Here is a 12,647-nt window from a genome sequence, read left to right on the forward strand (position 1 = left end):
TACATGTACTGCAAAATGGGGTAATGAATTTTCTTCTTGTCAAAATATTACGATTTATCTTTATTAAAAACCACTTTTTCACTGCAGCACATTTGCCAAACTTGCACCAAATGACGTTCGATATACATATCGAAATCATACTGATGAAGTAGCAACACTTTCTTCCTTCTTTCTCTTCTGCTTTTGATTACTGGCCTCTAGATCCATGACTCCACTTCAGCTGGTGATAATTAGTTTCCTAGAAAAATAAATATTAAATTAATTTCTAAAAATCAAGTAAGTAATCATTTCACAGTTTCGGCCAAATTTCTCTCTCTCTCTCTCTCTCTCTCTCTCTTTCTGTTTAAAAGAATAACCCTATCACTACGGTGGACGCGCATCGACTCAATGGGACCTGTGCTGGTCATGCTTATATACTCTTCCTGCTATGGTGGGGGGGGGGGGGCGCGAAACTAGTTGCCTTGGAGGGGGGACGCGTGCGCTGCACAAACGGATGAGTCGTCAGGACCGTATCAAAAATTTTTTGTGCCTAACATTACTAATAATTTTCAAATATAAATTTGAAGCCCGTACAGTGTTTAAAATATAATAAATTGAATTCTATTTTCGTTAAAATAGTGACTAGAGGCATGAAAAATACATTATTGAATAAAGTTGGAAAAACTGATTGCAAGGATAGGAGTGAATGTTAACATTAGACTGTTGAAAGCTATCGGAAAATATATGAGTGGGGTTCCGAAGATATGGTTAATGTGAGGGTAGATGATCTAAAATGGGTAACGATAAAGAATAAGGGGCAAGTGTTTTGAATTAAAAATGAAAAAATAGGAAAAGCTTGGTTGATAGTAAGACTGTTGTGCATGGGGTAGTGAAAGGTAGCCATGAAAATAAATAAATTTAAAAAAATTTAAAATGCACAAAAATTCTACATAATTAGAAAATTAAGGTTTCATTTCGCTATACTAATTTTCAAGATCGAAATCTGAAAAAAGCTTTTTTTTCCTTTCTTTTTTTTCTATACAAGAAAATCGATCGTGCGTAAACATATCGTTTAAAATGTAAATTTTCCTCGAATGTCACATTTAGAAAAAAAAACAAATACTATTAAAAATATATGAATAATTCAGGATCACAAATTTTCACTGTAAAGATAAATTTAATTATAAAAAAAAAATTCCAAATTCAATGCAAATTCACTTCACAAACAAAACGGTTCTTTTTCTCAGTAAACAAAAAAAAAATTTTTTTCCACGGAAAATCTCTGCACTACGCGTGTGTAAATGCAATAAATTGTAAATTCTACTCGTGTAATGGAACAATTCTATTTAGAAGTGAATTTCATGTATACGAAAGTGTTCTACATTTTTATTTTCGATCTTTTTTTCTATAGAAAATTAAATTATTACCTACATTTTTTAAAAAAATTTCATTTATCTCTAAAATTATACTTTTTTCTTAAAAGATTTTAATTGTTTGTACAAATAAGGAGTGAAAATACGACTGCTGGTAAAAAGGGACGTTATTTTTTTTTAAGAAAAAAAGAAATCGTTTTTCATTTATAATTTTTTACGGTATGTGACACTATATGCAAAAAAGAAAGTGGTGGTAGGACATAATGTCAGGTACTTTAATTAATGACATGAAATGTAATTTCAAAATTTACATATTTTACATACTTGTGTCATAACATGCAGAACTTTAATTTTACGATATTTCATAAACCATTTTTTTCTCCTTCAAAAACCGAATAATTTCTCGAACAAATTGAAAATTTTTAAAAAACATCTAACGAAATTACACTACAAAATTTCTCAAAAAAAAAATTTTTTTTTATTTTTTGCTACTGTTTTTAATATTTTTTTTAACTAAAATCTAATTTACCAACCTGTTATAAAGTAAAATCCAATTTTGCTTCTGTATTACCCTGAACAGGGATGGTAGTTTCATTTTATTTCTGTTGTTAGTGCCACATAAACGTACACGTATTTACTGCTCGACAATAAAAAAAAAAAAGTTGAAAAAAAGTGTCACTAACATGTCAACAAGAAAATGGAACTAAATTACTAAAAAGATAACAGTAATCATCGTTTTACATTTCAAAAAAAAAATTACACTAAAAATTGCCTATTTATGTATAAAGAAATATAATCTTAGAATACGTTTCCTTTTTAAAAAACACGACAAAGTCAAATATAAATTATGAAAAAAAAACTCTTGGAATTTATGACAAAGTTAAGTAAAATAAAAAAAAGATACTTGAAAGTATACGACAGTCAAATAAAATATGAGAAAGAAAAAACATGAAAGTCCAAAAAAAGGATATGAGTATAAAGAGAATTTTCTCAAAAGAAAACGACAAGTAATAGAATTTAAAACAACATCTGAGAAAAATAAATGTAAGAGAAGAAATTCTACTTCTTGTGGTTTATAACGTGGGGTTTATGAAAATTTAACTAGGTTTTTATGAAAATTTAGCATGCACTTTATAAAAAATGTAACGCGCACTTTTTTATTCGCCAATATTTCAGATATATACGATAATTGTTACGTTCAGTTTAAGCAAAAATTTCTCACTTTGAGATATTCTTTTTGTAGATTCTTTCCTTTCAAAGCACTTCTTCCCTCTCTCTTCTCATTCATGTGACAACCATAAGAGTTTTTGACATTTTCATCTCACATTCATTTTTTAGTTTTCTAGTAATAAAAATAGCAAAAAAAATACGTGACTCTAATTCTGTAATTTTACAATTCCCGGGAAATTATATTTTAAAATTCGATTTTTAATTTCTTATCAAGAAAAATTTAATTATTGGAAATAATTTCCAAAAAAGTATTTATTTTAAAATTTGTTATTTAATAAATTAATTCTTTTTAGAATTGATTTTATTTACTTTTATTTTATTATTAATTTTACTTTTTGTATAAAAATAACTTACTGTTTTCGAATTAAAAAATATAAATTTAATATACACGATAGGAAATAATATCGCGAAAGAAAAATTTAATATTTTAGTAATAAGTAGATAGTAGAACAACATAATAGCAGTGTAATGATATTTAAAAATTAATTTTCTGAGAAAGGATAGAATAAGGAAAAAATTGTAAGCGCCTCGAGAGTGTGTGTTCCGAGCCAATTTTCCGATAATCAATTTCACCAATGAATATTAACAGAAAATAAACTTTAACTTTGAAGAAAAGTAGACGGATAATTGAAACTAATGCACTTTGTGGAATTCTGGATGAATAGCTGTTAAAATGTTCAAATGCAAATATTATAATAATTTCTGCGCTTACCTATATAATTACTCGATGGCGACGCGATGACAATTATATTCTTTTTCCTCTTCTTTTTAAATGATTTTTTGATGAATAACTAATCGAAATGGTGTAATTCCCTTTTGGGGGCGTGGCTATTCAGTAGGAGCGGGAGAGTGGGGACAATGAGAGAGAGAAGGAAATTCGTGTATTTCTCTCTTACTCTCATTGCCCCACTCCGGCGTTTACGCTCCGCCTGAAAGTTACACAGGAGTGGGGGTAATGAGAGGGAGAAGGAAATCCGCGTCCCCTCTCTGAATCTCGAAGGAAGGCTGCTGTAATAAAGTAAGTGAATAATTATTATGTCTATACGGAAACTATAATGAAATTTTTTTATTTCATTGATTTCAGATGATCCAATAACAATATTCAACTAGTGGTACCCCCCTCCAAATTTATAATACTTAAGCAGAAGAAAATTTACAAGAACTTAATTTCGAAAATTTGTCATTTTTCAAGTTTTTTAATATTTTGAGGTTAGATTTATAAATTTTGAACTAAATATTAAAAATTTTTATACATTGCAACTGGAGGTGTCCCCTTAAAAATTTTAAATACTCAAGTGGAAGAAAATTTACAATAAGAACCTGATTTCGAAATATTATCAGTTTTTCATAAATTTTTGAATTCTAAGGTTTAGAAATATAAACTTGGAACTAAATATATCGACACGTGAAAGCAATAAAAGTGCATTTCTGTATTCGAACCATTGACAGCAATTTAGAGACGAGGATCTCTATTACGTACTAGACCTATTAGTGATGGAGGCTCGTGTATTGAACGCTAGAGATGAGTTCAGCCATATAGGAGCTTTCTGACTGACATTAGCTCATCAATTTGCGTCGTTCCAAACTATTAAACTGACAGGCGTTGAGCAGTAAATAAGGACCTTTCCTAACAGTCAGATATCAGTCCGATTTCTGTTACTGACATGACACGAAAATTATTTTCGTCAACAACAACAAAATTTTCTCAAAAAAAAAAAAATTTTTTTTCAAATAATAATTAAGATTCAAAACTAAAATTTTACCTCTCTTTCGATCTATCTAACTTTAAATATCCAACACACGATTTTTGTCGATTATTACCTGAGAAGAAGAACACACAATGTAGGTACTTACATATATAAAAGAAACTGGTTTTTTTTCCAAGGGGAAATTAATCGTCAAGTGCAACGAGAGAAAGAGAATTAAAAATAACTCTTATATTATACATGCATTCTTCAAATTCAAAAAAAAAAAAAAAAAGGAAAATATTTATTCAATGAGAAAAAGGCAATTTATTATTATGTAGAAAAAAGCTCGTTTTTCCTTCAGAGATCACATATCAAAATCCCCGTCCAAAAGATAAAACGTTTTCTGTTTTTAGGCTGATCTTTCTCACGTCAAACAATAGTTAATGACCACAAAAAAAAGGAAGTTTTTTTCTCGGTCAGTAAAAAAGAAATTCTTGTCGGAGTATCATTTTTCATTAAAAGAAATTTTTCGTACGATGAATTTTTTTTCAGAAAAAATTTTTTTTCCCACTAAATTTAAAATTGTTAAGTGGCAAACATAACCTTAAAAATTAGGTCAAAATATGATAAAAAAAAATGAGCCGAACATGTAATAATAAGAGAATTAAAACAAATGTTGAAAGTCAAACAAAAAAATTTTTTTCCAAATTTAGGTCACAGTTCACAATTTGCGGGAGCGCAAACATAACCTTAAAAAATAAATAAGGTCAAATATCAAAGGGTCAAAGTGCAGTTAAAAGCTCACTTTATATTTAATGATATATAGATACATATGTTGAAAGAGAGGACAATTTTTTTTTTCTAAAATCTTTCGAAGTTTTTAAAATATAAATCTTTTATATAATCTCTTTTTTCAGGTTCTATATATAGAAAAACAATTTTTTATTTGAATTTCGAGAATATCGGTATGTATATATATATTTTTTTTTGCGAGGTTGCGCTGTTCATGTTCGATCAATAATACATTTTCTCTTTCTTTTATTGAAGTACTCATGTTATTTCGAACTGGAAGCTCTCCTCTATTTACACGCGAAGGCTTATTTTCATGCAAAACAACCCTTGCGGAAACAAAACACTCAAACCGACTAAGGTCCACAATAATTTCAACTATGGTTTCTATTTTTATTGTATTTTTTTTCTTCTTTAGCCGAATACGGAGAAAAATGTTGCATCTTTAGGGGTAATATTCAAGTCTTTTAGTTTTATTTATTTTTTTAAAGAAAATTTTTTAGTTTTCCAAATAATAATCTAATAATACGAAAGGGCTCGTCACGTTTTTTTTAATAAATCAGAAAATAAATGGAAAAATAAATAAATAGGTAATAATAATAATAATATTAATAATAAAAATAAATAATAAAGATCTAAAACTTTTTTGTTTGGCCTAAAGACCTAATGGCCATTAGGCCAAAAAAAAATAGTTTAAAATCTTTATTATTTAAATTATATGGCTTTCTACAAAAATTTATTTCAACAAAATAATAATAATAATAATAATAATAATGAAATGTTGCAGAAAAATTGCTGAGGAACAGTAAAAGTTATGCGTATTCTTTTCTCGCATAGTTTAGAAATATTTAATAAGGGTAAAAATTGCTTAATAGAGAGAAAAATGTTTTCAATAATTTTTTTCATTGTTGAAAATTCTTTTATCAAAATTTTGCAATTTTTCAAATATTTCCTAAGTTTATCGTTATTTTTCTTTTACATTTTTCTGCCTTCATTTTTTTATTTCCTTTCTTTATTCTCTTCTGTGTATATATATAGAGAGAGAGAGAAAGAAATATATGAATCGAATAAATGCAAAAATCGATTATAATAAATTGCTTGGATTGGAAAGAAAAGTTTCTGTAATCTCTATATAACAAAAAACGAATTTCGTGCAATGAATAATAATATAAAACAATCAATTTCAATAGTTTCATCTCATATTATTTTTTGATTTTTTTTTCATGTGATTTTGAGGAAAAACTGATTGAAAAAAAATTTGTTTAATACATAAAATGATAATATATAAAAAAAAGTGATTATATTCAAATAATTTTAAAAGCAAGTCACGAATTAATTAAAAAATCGTTCAATATTCTAACGACTACTGGAAAAAAAATTTTTTAATAATACGAAAATAAAAATTATCGTCTTTGAATATTTTAATCATAATTGCAATGAAAATCAGTAAATAATAAAAAGAAAATATAAGAAAATTTATGAAAAAAAAGAAATTAATAAATTACAAATAATAAAGTAATAAAAATCAGAGAATAATACAAAAATATAAATAAGTAATTTGATAAAATAGGTAAATAAAGAAAAAGAATAATAAAATAGTGGTAAAGAAAAAATAATAATTTAATAGTAATAAATAATGATAAATTAATAACAATAAATTAAAATAATAATAAAGTAATAAAAATCAGTAAATATTAAAAATAGTAAAAGAAAATAAATCAAAAAAATAATATTTAATAAATAATAGTAAAAACTAGTGGTAAATAATTAAAAAATAAAGAAGAAAATTAAAAATAATAATAATTATTATTAATATTATTATTACAAATTTGTAATAATCAATTAATGCGAATAAATTAATTAATAGAATTAAATCTTGAGAACTTGATGTCAAAAGTATTGAAAATGATTTTGAATTCATTTTTTGTGAAAATATTGACGACTAAAGTGATAAATTCTTATTTCATGTTTCTCGGAGATGAAAAAAAATGTTCGCGTGACATCTTATCGTCCATTAGAAGGCGATAGTTTTCCTTTTATTACACATAAAACATCAATATATATACATAAATTAACAATTCATTATATACATATATGTATTTTATTTATTATTATTTCCTCTGAGAAAAATTTATTGTGGGACTTTAGAAGCACATTAGTTGTTTATTGATATTACTAAATAGCCCAATAAAGAAAAAGAGAAAAATTTTTTTCCACAATATTAAAATAGAAAAATAAAAATATATTTATAAAATCATTTTGAATTCAATATTTATATATTAAATATTAATGTTCAATAACATTACTAAATAATATAATTATTATTTATATTGAATATTTTTATTTAATATTCAATTAAAATAATTAATTTAACTAAATCGTAAAAAAGTATTTTTTCAAAATTTCCGCGCTAAAACTTAAAAGAAACGGTCAATAGAAAGAACCAATCAAATACTATTTTGATTCGATAGTAATCGATATATATCATATTTGCTGTAAATATAATACAGGAATACAAGAAAAATTTAATTTAAAAGCAATTTTGAAAAAGTAATTTCTTTTATCTTAATTAATTATTTAATAAATTAATAAGAATATTTGTTCTAAATATAGTGATAATAATTATAAGAGTCATGATAATAATGTCGATAATAATAAAAAAAATTCCATTTCTTCAATCTATCACAATTTTTTGGGGAATATTTTTATCGAACAAATGAATTTTGTATTCAGGAAGCAATGATCGTCTACTTTTCTAGACTTCGATTATTCTTTTTTTACTTCAAGATTATGCAGATAAATAATTCCACGTCAAAATACGTTTATATTATAAGTTTTTTAACGATAAAAACAAACTTTGACAAAATAGTTTTCCTAATGAAACAATCAATAAATCTTGTATGCACGTGAGACCATTAATCGCGGTACACTAATTTTCGAGCGATTTCATTTCTTTGTAAGCAGAATATTATCAGTTATCGGCACTTTTTTTTTATTATTTTTATTATTAGTATTTTTATTTTCTATTAAATGGCATTTTTTTTTTAAATTTTGAAGATGCATTCAGAAAAACGAAAAACAACTTAAAAATCTTATTTCCAGTATTTAAAGTTTAAATTTTAGAGAAATAATTTCAATCAAAGAAGAAAGATTAAAATTCATCTTTCAGTTAAAATAATACTTTCAAATTTAAACAAAAATTCCTCTTTTTTGTATAGATGAATATTCGTATATTAAAAATACCAAACTTTTTCAATCACTAAAACACTTTTCAAATCACTATAGTTCTTTTACAATTTTTTAAAAATGTAACATTTTTTTATTTCTATTCACAATTTTCACAACTTAATTGCTAAATTCAATCTGTTATAGAATTTTTAAACACAATATGCCTTTTAACCACTTGAAAGTGATTTTTAATAGGTTTAACACCTTCAATTAATTTAAAATAATTACCTACTAATTTTTTAATCACTATACAATGTCTTCTTTATTTTTTGCTTCGTATTTAAAAATGCTCTTCATCTGAGACTATGAACGAAATTAATGTGTTACATTCAAAAAGTACCCACGTCGAAAAATTCCATAGAAGTACCCGTAGAAATTTCCATGCAACTTATTCTCAATGGAATTTTCGTAGAGATTCCATGGAAATTCTGCAAGTTTTTTTATTTTAATATTATTTTAACATTTCTATTATGATTAGAGTCTAATAATAAACTTTGTTGCAATTTATTTGCAAAACTTGATTGGAATACGCGTTTTACAAAAAAATTGCAACAAAGCTTATCATTAGACTTTAATCATAATAGAAATGTTAAAGTATTATTAAAATAAAAAAACTTGCAGAATTCGTGTTTTAGAAAAAGTTCTTCTTTAATAAAAAAAGCTGCAATTTGATAAAAAAATTCCCAAATTTGATACTCGGCTTCACAAATTGTAAAAATAAATTTACAAGACCAGCGTCATTTTTCGAGATATATAATTTTTTTCTGCATCGGAAATAAATTCTAAAAAAAAGTTCTAAATACCTCTGTGTCATTTTTCAACATACAATTTTTTTCTGAATCTGTAATAAATTCTAAAAAAGTTCCGAGTACTTTCATGTTTTGACAAAAGCTCTTTTTTACTATAAAAAGCTCCAATTTGGTGAAAAAAGCCCAATTTTGATATTCGACTCCAAAAATTGTTTTATAAAAGCTGTCAAGACCAGTGTAATGGTTTTTTTACTTTTTTAATAAAAAAAAGCTCAAATTTTATGAAAAATCCCAAATTTGATATTCGATTCCAAAAATAGTGAAAATAAAATTGTCAAGACCAGCGTCGTTCTGAGTAAATCCGTGTTTTGGAAAAAGCTCATGTTTAATACAAAAAGTTCCAATTTGATGAAAAAAAGTTGTCAAGACCAGTGTAAATTAAAAAATGCTCTAATTTGATGAAAACAAAGCCAAATTTGATACTTGACCCAAAAAATTGTGATAACAAATTTACAAGATCATCGTCGCTTATCAGGATATACAAATTTTTTCTGAATCGGAAATAAATTCTAAAAAAAATCTAACTACATCCGTGTTTCGGAATAAGAGCTTCTTTATAGTAAAAAAGCTGCAATTTGGGGGAAAAAGCTAATATTTGATATTTCACCCAAAAAATTGTGAAAATATATTTACAAGACAAACGTCGTTTTTTAAGACACAATTTTTTTCTGATTAGAAAATAATTTCTAAAAAAGGTTTTAGTTTCTCAGTGTTTCGGAAAGAGATCTTCTTTAATAAAAAAGCTCCAATTTGATAAAAAAAGCCCAAATTTGATATTCGATTCCAAAAATAGTGAAAATAAAGTTGTCAAGACTAGCGTCGTTCTGAGTAAATCCGTATTTTGAAAAAAGCTCATCTTTAATACAAAAAGCTCCAATTTAATGAAAACAGCTCAAATTTGATATTTGCCCCAAAAATTGTGAAAATAAATTTACAAGACCAGCGACGTTTTTTTAAACACAAATTTTTTCTAAATCAGAAATACATTCAAAAAAATTCTGAGTACATCCGTGTTTTCGAAAAAAACTCTATTCTTTAATAAAAGAGCTGCAATTTGATTTAAAAAAATCCAACTAACTCAAGTTAGTACAAATATTTCCCATTTTGCAGAAGTGGGATACGAAAAGTGGAATGTAGGATAGTAATATACGGAATCTACCCCCAGGCGTAGGGTATAGATATTTACACAATTTCAATGTAGAAAATTATTGAAAAAAAATCACTGTTACCATAAATCGCGATATATTTTTTTTCTAGTCCTATAAAATTTCTTGTTCTCCATATATAGTCCAGTCAAATTAATAATAATAATAATAATAATAATAATAATAATAATAATAATAATAATAATAATAATAATAATAATAATAATATAATATATAATAATATAATAATATAATATAATATAATATTTTTAATATATAAATAATAATTAATAATAATTTATTAATTATTATTATTATTATTATTATATATTATTATATATTATATTATATTATTATTATTATTATATTATATTATTATATTATATAATATTTTTATTTTTTAATTTTTTTTTTTTTTTAATTTTTTATTTATTTAATTTTTTTTCCTATGTCAATTTTAAAAAAAAATCATTAGTTTAGAAGTAGTTCTGAAAAAACTGAAAAATAACGAATTTTGGCTAATCAAGAAAAAAAAACCGGTTTTTTGCAAAGGGCATATCTCGGTCAATTTTTGAGCTACAGGGTTCACTTTTTTTGTAAATTGATCAGAATTTTATACACTTTCTTTTTTATACTAACTCCTTTTACCCCTGAAATGTAATGGAAAACGCTAATTTTCAAAAAAACTGATTTTTTGCACCTATTTTGCAAAAATATTTTGCTTTCCCGACAGAGTTCGAAGTACCAAAAATTAAGCCCTTTATTTTGACCCCAAAATAAAGAAAGGGTTTAAGCAAAAAAAAAAAATTGCGGTCCTGAAATAAAACCTTCTTTTTCGACTAATCTGACTGAAGTTATTATTGTCTATCATTGTTCCATATTTGTGCGATAGAAATTGGACCAGATGTTAATCATTCATAAACTTAAAAATGAGTCTGTTTGGAGAGGTGCAAGAGAGAGAGAGAGAGAGGGAGGGAGAAAAAAAAGTACAATGAGCAAAAGTGGCGAATTCCGTGTATGACGTGTTGCTTACGCCACTCCGGGGGCTCACCCTGGCACATCCAAAGAGTCGTTCATATGCACGTGCGACATTTTCTATGTATATAGATATAGAAATTACCAGCAGGCGAGCCAGCAGCAGGAATCTCGAGTTCCTCGTTGTGCGTCACTATATATAAATGTGTGTATCTGTGTGTGTGTGTGTGTGTGTGTGTGCTGCAAGTGTTTTCAGTCATTTGAAAGGGCGCATGCCTGACCGAAAGAGGGAATTGAGAGGTACAGAGGGGATGGGATCAAGAGGAATGGAAGCAGCAACGTTGAGCGGAGCAAGGAAAGAAGCCAGTGGCTTATTGGGCACCCCCTCGCTATTGGCCCACTGAACAAACCGAACCCTGGTCAGTTGTGCGACAAGTCCACCCTGTAACCGCACGATTATTCTCCACGGGGTGTTTTTTATTTTTTTTTTCCTCTCCCGAAAGGCTTGATTTTGCTTTACGCAAAAAAAAAGCAACAAGCCTCAAGACTTTGGTTTTTGAAATATTACCAATATTTCGATATTTAAAAAGAAATATTCAAATACCGTGGTTTTAATAATAACAACAAACCCGTGGTTTTAAATAAATCTCAATTTTAAATTGATTTTTTCTTTTTTTGTTTTGCAAAACTTGTTTTGTTCGTTCCGCATATATAGAGCCGGGTCGGTTAGTGTGTTTGCCAGGATCGAAGACCCACGCGGGATATGGAGACCACCTGAGGCAATCCCTCGCTCTGCAAAGGACCCCACCTTCCAGGATCCTTGTCAGTCTCTCTTTCTCTCTCTCTCTTTCCTTCTATCTCTATCTTTTCTCGAAACGGAATTAACATTAGCTTTTGAAATTTTGACGTCATGATTTAATTTGAAAAGGAACTTTGATGCTAAAGTTGTTAACTATATTTTTTTTTCTTTTTGAAGAACTAATTATTGGATTTTAATTACTCATAATTATTTAAATAATGTTACCCTGGACTAATGCTGTGAAACTTAATTTAAGTGTTAAAGAAAGAGAAATGTCATTTTGAGAGTTGGAATTTTGAAAAAGATTAAATTTTTAGAGAAAAGATTTTAGTGAAATTCAAAAAGCAAAAATTCGGATTTACCGGTACTTTTAAAATAGTTGAAAGGGTTTTTTGTTTATGTAAACAAAGCAGTGATTTTTTTATACCGAACAAAATAATTTTAGAATGTTTAGTTATCTATACATTTGAAAAAAACAATTTTAAAAAACAATTTGGTCAAATTTTTTGTGAAAAAATTTTTCAAAATTAGGATTTTGTTAAAAATTCGAAATCTGTCGGATCATTTTAAAAACATTCGGAAAAAATACAGAATCAGATATTTAAGAAATAAAGACTTTCACGAGAATCGTT

At 26.5% G+C, this 12,647-nt stretch overlaps 1 protein-coding gene across 2 annotated transcripts in view; it reads left to right on the forward strand.

The window, feature by feature from the left end:
* Positions 1-11,100: 11,100 nt before the first annotated feature.
* The window catches only part of LOC122499761 (eye-specific diacylglycerol kinase), a 30,560-nt gene continuing 29,013 nt past the window's right edge, over positions 11,101-12,647 (forward strand). The window contains exon 1 of one of the 2 annotated variants that reach the window (XM_043608261.1): positions 11,101-12,038. The gene's annotated coding sequence lies outside the window, so the exon portion shown is untranslated. The remainder of the gene's footprint in view (positions 12,039-12,647) is intronic. The other variant, XM_043608260.1, reaches the window with a different exon arrangement.

This window comes from Leptopilina heterotoma, unplaced genomic scaffold (genome assembly GCF_015476425.1).
Source record: "Leptopilina heterotoma isolate Lh14 unplaced genomic scaffold, ASM1547642v1 Lhet_174, whole genome shotgun sequence".
NCBI classification, from domain to species: Eukaryota; Metazoa; Arthropoda; class Insecta; order Hymenoptera; family Figitidae; genus Leptopilina; species Leptopilina heterotoma.